The sequence below is a fragment of the Poecile atricapillus genome, chromosome Z, assembly GCF_030490865.1.
Source record: "Poecile atricapillus isolate bPoeAtr1 chromosome Z, bPoeAtr1.hap1, whole genome shotgun sequence".
Taxonomy (NCBI): domain Eukaryota; kingdom Metazoa; phylum Chordata; class Aves; order Passeriformes; family Paridae; genus Poecile; species Poecile atricapillus.
The window spans coordinates 70,830,996-70,838,851 of NC_081289.1; the positions used below are offsets into that span (position 1 = coordinate 70,830,996).

The 7,856-nt window shown below is 52.1% G+C and overlaps 2 long non-coding RNA genes across 2 annotated transcripts; both read right to left on the reverse strand.

The window, feature by feature from the left end:
- Window positions 1-2,154: 2,154 nt before the first annotated feature.
- LOC131573659 (uncharacterized) lies at window positions 2,155-3,331 on the reverse strand. The gene is made up of 3 exons (XR_009276228.1): window positions 3,128-3,331; window positions 2,660-2,777; window positions 2,155-2,290 (listed from the first exon to the last, which is right to left on the reverse strand). It is a non-coding gene; the product is annotated as an uncharacterized LOC131573659 (long non-coding RNA).
- A 342-nt stretch (window positions 3,332-3,673) lies between these two features.
- Window positions 3,674-6,160, reverse strand: LOC131573434 (uncharacterized). Its single transcript, XR_009276197.1, has 4 exons — window positions 5,959-6,160; window positions 5,530-5,714; window positions 4,869-4,989; window positions 3,674-3,784 (listed from the first exon to the last, which is right to left on the reverse strand). It is a non-coding gene; the product is annotated as an uncharacterized LOC131573434 (long non-coding RNA).
- Between the last annotated feature and the right edge of the window lie 1,696 nt (window positions 6,161-7,856).

Consider the following 7,856-nt stretch of genomic DNA (forward strand, 5'->3'; position numbering starts at 1 on the left):
CAAAAGAAACGTGCTTCTCTTGTGTGTGGCAGCATGAGCCTTCCCCAGTTTTCTACAGTACTGGTAGAATTTAATGACACAAGCACCTCAAGGTAAATGATGGATATTGCATTTCAGTGTTTGGGCCAAAAATTGGTTTAAAAATTAGCCACAGAAAAGGTTGTAATTTTTAGGAAAGAAAAATTCAAACTGTGGTATATGGTTTTCAATCAAGATTTTCTTTTCCTAAAAATTACTTCTTTCCCATTTAAAACTAATTTGTAAAGAACGTGTGTCAATGTACCGGTCTGATCACTTTAGGCACCATATCTTTCCTTTTTCCTATAAGGCACTGTAACTTTTGAATCACAATAATTTTTACCACTTTGAAAATGCAACTTTAGTGTTTTTCCTACTAGTGGATACTTACCTGTTCCATGTTAAAGAACAGACAGTTCCGGCAGTGAAATATGCTTTACGTAAATGTATCTTTTTTCACTGCTCTTCTGGTATTACATGCAGCAGGGGCAACATTAAAGCAGTCTATACTGACTTATTTTTGAGGAGCTATTAGAAATTATTAATACTTTTAGTATATCTGCAATAAATTAGTGTGTGTTTCAGCTGCAACTCTCCTGTGCGCTCTAGTGCCAGCAAGATCTCCTTGCAGTGTAGGAAGACACAATTTTCGCTGATTTGCACCCAGCTATGTGACTGTCCTGGGGGTTAGGTGTCTGGTTAGGTGTCCTTCCTTTTGTTCCTTCTCACCTATCGTGTTTTCCCCATTAACTAGCTGTAGGGAAACCTGACTGCTCATACTTACTGGGTGTTGGAGAAGACAAAGAGTTTGGCTGGGCCCAGGGGGGAGGTGGCCCAGGGAAAAAGGGGGGGCGGGGGCAGGTGGGGGCTGGCTGGTTTCTTCAGCTGCAGAGCAGGACACACTTGAGGGGCTGTTGTTGCTTGGGGAAAGGAATTTGCCATAACCCAGATGGAGATGCTGCTGCTGCTGCTGCTTCTTTTCCTGTGGGCCTCGCAGCCCCTGTCCTGCCGGGACGTGCGGCAGTGCCAGCCACCGCCGCGGAGCTGCTGCTACACCTCAGCCACCGGCCCGGCATCTCTGCTCATTCCTGCTCTTGCAGCTGGGTGGGTGTTCCTCAGAGCCCTGCTGGGCTACCGGGATCAACTGCCTGCAGGGGCTTTGTGAAGCAAAGCCTCTCTTCTATCCTTTCCCGTCTCAGCTGAGAGGGCTGTCACAAGCTCCCTGGTTCTGTTTGGTTGGTAACGCTGTAGTTCGAGTTGTTTGTTTGCCTTGTTGTACATACCAGTCAAAAGCTGTTCTTCCTATCCCCAGATCTTTACCTGAGAGCCCCTTCATTTCAAAATTCAGAATTATAAGAATTTGGAGGGAGGGGGCTCTACATTTTTCATTCCGGGGGAGGCTCCTGCCCTCCCTCACAGACACCCATCTTACAATTACAAATGGCTACACCTGCGCTAACAATACATTACACCATGGAAATCTCATTTAAGGGTCAAAACAGGCATTTATTAGATTATTAGAACAATGCTATGTAAAAATATACAAATATTGTTATGTAAGAATATACAAATATACAAGTACCAACTTAAATTATGTTAAGAAAAGATAATTTATTTCCAGCCTCTACAACAACTCACTATACATAAAAATCAATTAGATGTTTAACCATTTATTACATATTACTAAAAACATACGGCCCACACAGAAATACAAAAATATACTTTCCCTCTCTAAATAACAGTATACAAATAGCGGTCATCACAGCTAACAGAATTATAAAACTCTACTACTCCATATCATATCAATCCATATCCAATGTTAACATACAGATAAAAATATAAAAATACACATATCTACCTATTCAAATACCAATATACCTATTTAAAGAGCAAAATAACTATAATTGTATCAATCAAAAGATACACAACTGTATCTCCTAGATATAAGGAGATAGAATTTAACACAACTGTAACAACATATATGTATACTTATATACACGTACAAAATTACAAACATGTATGTGTATATATCCATACATATGTACAAAGAATACATCCATAAATAGAAAAACATATATATAGAGATATTTCTATACAAATAGGAATATACATATATACATATATAAATAGCCACATAATTATCCCTCTTTATGCATGAGTCTGTTCTTCTTTAAACAGAGGGAACTCAGCCCCCCCATCTTCAAAGCCTCTCCCTCAGTCTCTTCCAACCGTGCAGAGCAGCTCTCCTGGACAAGGACAGCAGATGGGACATCTGGGAGGCAAAGGGAACACCGAGTCATTATTGGGACCTTTCCCTTGGCAGCACCTGCCCTTCCAGCAGGGAAGGGAAAACCTCAGAGCCTCCCCAGGAGGGCTGAAAGAACAAGCAGACCGCGCGGGCCAGTGTGTGGCGAGCGCAGGCGCGGCGGGACTGTCCCACAGCCCCCGGCAGCCCAGCACAGCTCCCGGGCCCTGCCGGCACAGCAGCCTTGCCCAAGGACAGCCCCTGTGCCGGCCGGGGCAGCAGCGCTGAGCAGCCCCAGCATGGGCAGAGGCTGCTCCTGCCCAGCCGGGCAGCGCCCACGGCTAAAGCCCACGCCACCCTCAGCACCGCGCGGCCTCACTGGCCCTGTGGCCTCACCCAGGCTCTCGGGGTGGCAGCAGCAGCAGCTCCCTGTTTGCTGCTCTTGCTCGTGGCCTTCAGCTTCTCCCTGCTGGCTCCTGGCAGTGTCTGGCTGGCCTCAAGGTCTTCAGGGCAGCTGTGGCAAAAGTGGAGGCTTTGGAATTGGTTCCAAGGCCTGGCAGAGCTGCAGTCCCTGACCCCTCTGTGCTCCCTGCTGGCCCCTCCATCCCCTCAGCCCCGCCGTCCTCTCGGCAAAACCCCAGCCCCCCCTTCAGTTTCTTCAGCCCCTCGCAGTCCTCTCACCCCTCTCAGTCCCTTCTGACCCGTTCTGTCCCCTCAGAGCCGGCACCCCCCTCTGCCTGTTCCACCTCCCTGTCACCTCAGTGCCACCATCGCACTCTGCTCCCCCACAGCACTCAGTGCCCCCAGCAGCTCAAGGTCACCGTCCCTTCAGCGTCACCGCCTCCTCGGCCCCCTCAGTCTCACCGTCCTTCAGCAGCTCCTCAGGGGACAGTGCCTGGGGCCACCGGCAGCTCCCACCGCTCCAGGGACAGCTGGCGCTGGAACTGCTGCTCCACTGGGCCCGGCCCTAGCTCGGACCCAGCACAGGAAGAGGGGACAGAGGGGGCGCAGGGGGAAAAAGAAGAGGTGAAAAAGGCAGCCGAGGGGGGAAAGAGGTTAAAATGCAGCCTAAGGCTACACAAACAGAAACTTATCCCTCTGAACATCTATATTTCCCTTCAAATATACCTATATGCATTTATTAATAGAACTGTCTATATATGTATATATGTATATTAATTTTACTCTCGACATATATAAATTTCAATCAGAAAATCTATAAATGCAATTCCATATAAAAAATACATCACATCTTTAACTATCTATATCTACACTTAACTAGACAGATCTGTAAACAGAGAGCTTCTATAGAATCTATATTATATATAAATATATTAAATAATTCAATCTATAGAAACAGACCATTAGAATCTATAAACGTAACTATAAGCATTACTAAGCAGAACTACAGAAAGCTATAGATGTAAAACAGAGGGATTGTGCCTGCCTGATGGTCACAGGCCCTCCCTCTGTCTCTTCCTGCCGTGCAGGGCAGCCCTCCAGGAGACGTCTCTCAGGCATCTGGGAAGCAAAGGGAACACGGAGTCGATATTGGCCCCTGTGGGTGGGGCCCTGTTTCCCTTGGGCAGCCATTGTCCTATCAGGGACTGGAGAAGATGGTCTGAAAGGCAGACTCTCCCTTGGGAATTTGAAGCCTGCTCTTTCAAGAACAGGGATCCTTCCAAGTTTCCAAAACTGTGTGAAGCATTCAAATATCTCAATAAAGTCTCGGTTCCCACAGTGCAAATGGCACGCACGAGAGCTTGAAACACAGGCGGTGCCAGCTGCCACAAAGAAGCCCGGACTTGTTTTTTTTCTCTGTGCTGACAGAAAGACCTCAGGCCTCGCTGCAGTGGCTGAGGCTGAAGGGTGCTGTGAGCTGAATCATGAAGCAGCTCCATGATGTCAGATCTACAAACTGCCCTCTACAGTGAGCAGTAGATGCTCCAGCTTGACCATCAGCTCTGACAGGACAAGCTGGTAGGGAAAGAGCTCCCGAGAAGGCCTGCAGGCTGCACCGACTTGGCCGAGGATTGGTTCCAAAGGGCTTCCTCTCTCCTCTTAGTCTCGCTGATCTGGGGTCCCTCAGGCTTTTTCTTGTGTTACCGGAGTTGTCATTTTTCCATTAATTGGCCTCTGATGTTCTGCTCTCTTTGTTTTCCTTGTGTCTCAGGGCAGATACCAGCAAACTGGTACTACAGTCAGTGATTTGGACTTCTGCCCGCATTTTTCACTCTTTTTTCTCCCTGTTACTGCAAGAGGTGCTCAGCCTGGTTTCCCCTGTCACGCTGCAGAAAATTGATCCATGGACTTCAGCACAAAACTGGGACACCCAGCTTGGTGACACAGCTGCCACAAGGTCAGGTTTACTCCCAGCTCTCTTGTCACAGCACAGGACTCAGTGTCAGAGCCTCTGGAAAAGTGTGGAGGGAAGGGCTTGAGGAGCTTGTGCCAGCGCAGGACTCGAACTAAAGGCAGCAGGGCAGCAGGAAGCACCAAGCCTGCCGACAAGAACTCAACTCTCCTGATCTCCCTTCCTGCCAGGGACAGGCTCAAAGCAGCCATGGGCCAATGGGGCTCAAACCAATGTGGTCTCTCTCCTTACCAGGCTCCTCAGGCTCTGGGGAACTGTCACCGCAGTTCTCGGTGCCAGATGAAGCTTCCTCTGCTGCAGCCTCGTTCACGGGTTCCCCTCCTGAGGACTCGGAGGCAACATGAATATTCCCCTTGAATGAAAAGCAGAAAGAAAGAAACCCAAAGATCACTCAGTATTTTCTTGGAATCACATCAGGGCTACAATAACCCTTCTCCACTCCCAAAGGACATGGAGCAGAGGCAGGGGGGGCGGAACACTCCCCACACGGTTCACATGATAAACCTTTTCAATTCAGGATTCTATGGCCAAGGCTAAGTGGAAGCTTTTACAAAATGACCTCTGAGGCAAAACGTGAACGCAGAAAACCAGAAGACACCAAATGAGGGCATGTGCCCTCATGCTCTGACCCTGGCTTACCCCACGAGCTGTAAGAAATCAGCCAGCAGAAAGCCAGGGGCTCTCCTTGTTGCCAACACAGCTGTCAGTAAGGGCAGAGCTCGTTCCCAGCACTGCCCAGGGCTGTGTGCTGCAAAGCCACACACAAAGCACACATTTCTGGATGGGAGTCTCACCACCCCACCCAAGCGCTCAGGCAATCCATCACAAGGTGGTGCTTCTGAGCCACGGAGCTCTCGGTCCAGCCCCTTTTATTCCCATCCAGTGGGGTTACCTGAGCAGAGGGAGACTTCTCAGACAGGGATCTCCTGATCTCCCGAATCATTTTCTCCACAGCTAGGCCAAGATCCAGCGGTGGAGATTCCTCTTCCTTAAGTGCGCTCCCTGCTGAGGCCGTTGATGCTGTTACACAGGCGGCACTGTCAGGTGGAGCACTGGAGGCTGACGTGCCCGGAGTGGCTGCAAGAATCCAAACACCTTGTGGTCAGGCTCCAGAAGGTGGCTTTGGGATGCAGAGCTCTACTGCTGCCTTGGATGCAACATCACAGAAAAACCAGGCAGAGAACCTTTTCGCCTTCTAGGACCCCCTTCCTAGCAGGCTTGACAATTTCTGTCTCAGAATGACACAGCATTGTGGGAAAACACTTCCAACCGCCACTTCTCATGACCTTTTGGAAAAGCAAGGCTAGAATTCTTTTCCTACCTGGTGGGTTGTAGGCTGGGGGCTGCTGCTCCCTGTGGAGCTGCTGGAAGCTGCAGGGCTGGCTCCTGACCACCTCCCGGTCGGCCAGAGGCAGCTGCTCCCCACAGAGCTCCTGGAAGTGGCTGGGGGGCCCCTCCCGGCCGAGAAACAGCGGCCGCTCCCCGTGGAGCCCGAGCAAGTTGCAGGGCGGGATTCAGAGCAGCTCCCGCTCGGCGGGCAGCGGCCGCTCGCCGTAGAGCTCCTGGAAACGGCTCGGCCCCTCGCAGCGGGCCAGCCCCGGCCGGTCCCTGTGCAGCAGGAGGAAGCCACTGGGCAGGGGCCTGGGCGGCAGCGGCGGCCGCTCCTTGGGGAGCGCCTTGAAGCCGCTGCGTCTCTCCCGCCCGTCCGGCAGCGGCCGCGCCCTCGGGAGCTGCCGGAAGCACCTGCGCCTGTCCCCGCCCGCTGCCGGTGGCTGCCTGTTGGCCGCGGTCCGGCGCTTGATGCGGCGCAGGAGCTCGGGGCAGTCGCGGCGAAAGCAGGGGTTTCTGTAGTGGAGCCATGCCTCGGCACCACCCGGCGCAGCCGCGCCAGCCCGGCCCGGCACCTTGCGGAAGCCGTAGCGGTAGAGCTGGCGGACGAAGCTGCGGAACTGAGTGGCTCTGAAGGTGTGCGGGGCTGGCCCCTGGTCGCCGCCCGGGCTGAGCAGCTCCCGCTCGAAGAGGGAGCGGTCAATGAGCAGCCCCTGGGCTTGGCTGTCCCAGCGCACGGAGAGGACGCGGGGGCTATTGACAAGGAGCCACAGCTTAGCGGGGAAGCTTTTGGCGTTGAGCCCAGCGGGCAGCGGCACCTCTGCCATGGTCCCGACCTGTCTCCGACTGTTCGCCGCAACGGCCGCTCAGCCCCGCGCGTGCCCGGCGCGGCCCCGGCACGGGCCAGACTCGGCGGGGACGAGCGCGTCAGAGCCGGGGCTGCAGGCACAGCGCGGCGGCTCCGGGGGCTGGCCGGACACGGCCCGGCAGGGGAAGGCCCTGGAGAGGGCTCTGGGAGCACTGGCAAGCTCTAGCCCCACACTGTATCCCGTGCCTGCGTCACTGTTGGTGACAGAGGGAAAGGATGTCTTCATTGCCTTCTGTCTTCGCTGGGGATCAAATGAAAAGGGGATGTTAGAAAACATTCTTTTGGCCTCCTTTTCAGCAGACTCGCTGTTTATTTTCTGGTCATCTCTGCCTGTCTTTGGCAGAAGTGGCACATTTCTTGTTGTTCAGAGTCAGCAGCAGCAGGAAGGGGCAGCAATTCTGTCAGCATTGACATCAAAGCTAAAGTGCTGCACCATGAATGGATGTTGCTTTATGCAAATGAAAGAAATTGGCCAGGAAACCAGACTCCTGTTTGATGCCTTTATTAGGATTCAGCTCTTGGGCTGGGGGGCCCAAGGGGTTGCTTGCACCACAGCCATTCCCACTCTGGCAGCTCCAATGAGGAGGCACAATTCAGCTTTGCAACCCACTCTGCAGAGCTGGGGCTTCCGTCCTCATGACAGTAGCCGGGAGGCCTGTTGTTCTGCTTCATTGTCTAGGGGGGAGGTCAGTCCCTTCCAATCCTCTTGAGGTCATGGTGATGCAGGAAGAGGGTTTCTAAGCAGGCTTAGGTGATGCAGGGAGATGATCTTTCATCATAGCTTGCTAGAATATGTTTTCTTGTCCTTTTATTCCTCTGCTAGCTCATTGTTTTGGTGTCCTGCATGCCTTAGTTTGCATATTACTCAGTTGCACAGCTTCATGGGACTTTCTTTGTTCTAGTGTGGCACAGCATCCCTGGGCACAGTTTCTGTGGCATACCTTTCTAATGGGTATCTTTTGTTAGTGTGGCCCGGTCCCCATGGGAGCAGCTTTGTTACATAGCAGCAAGGAAGTAAGGGA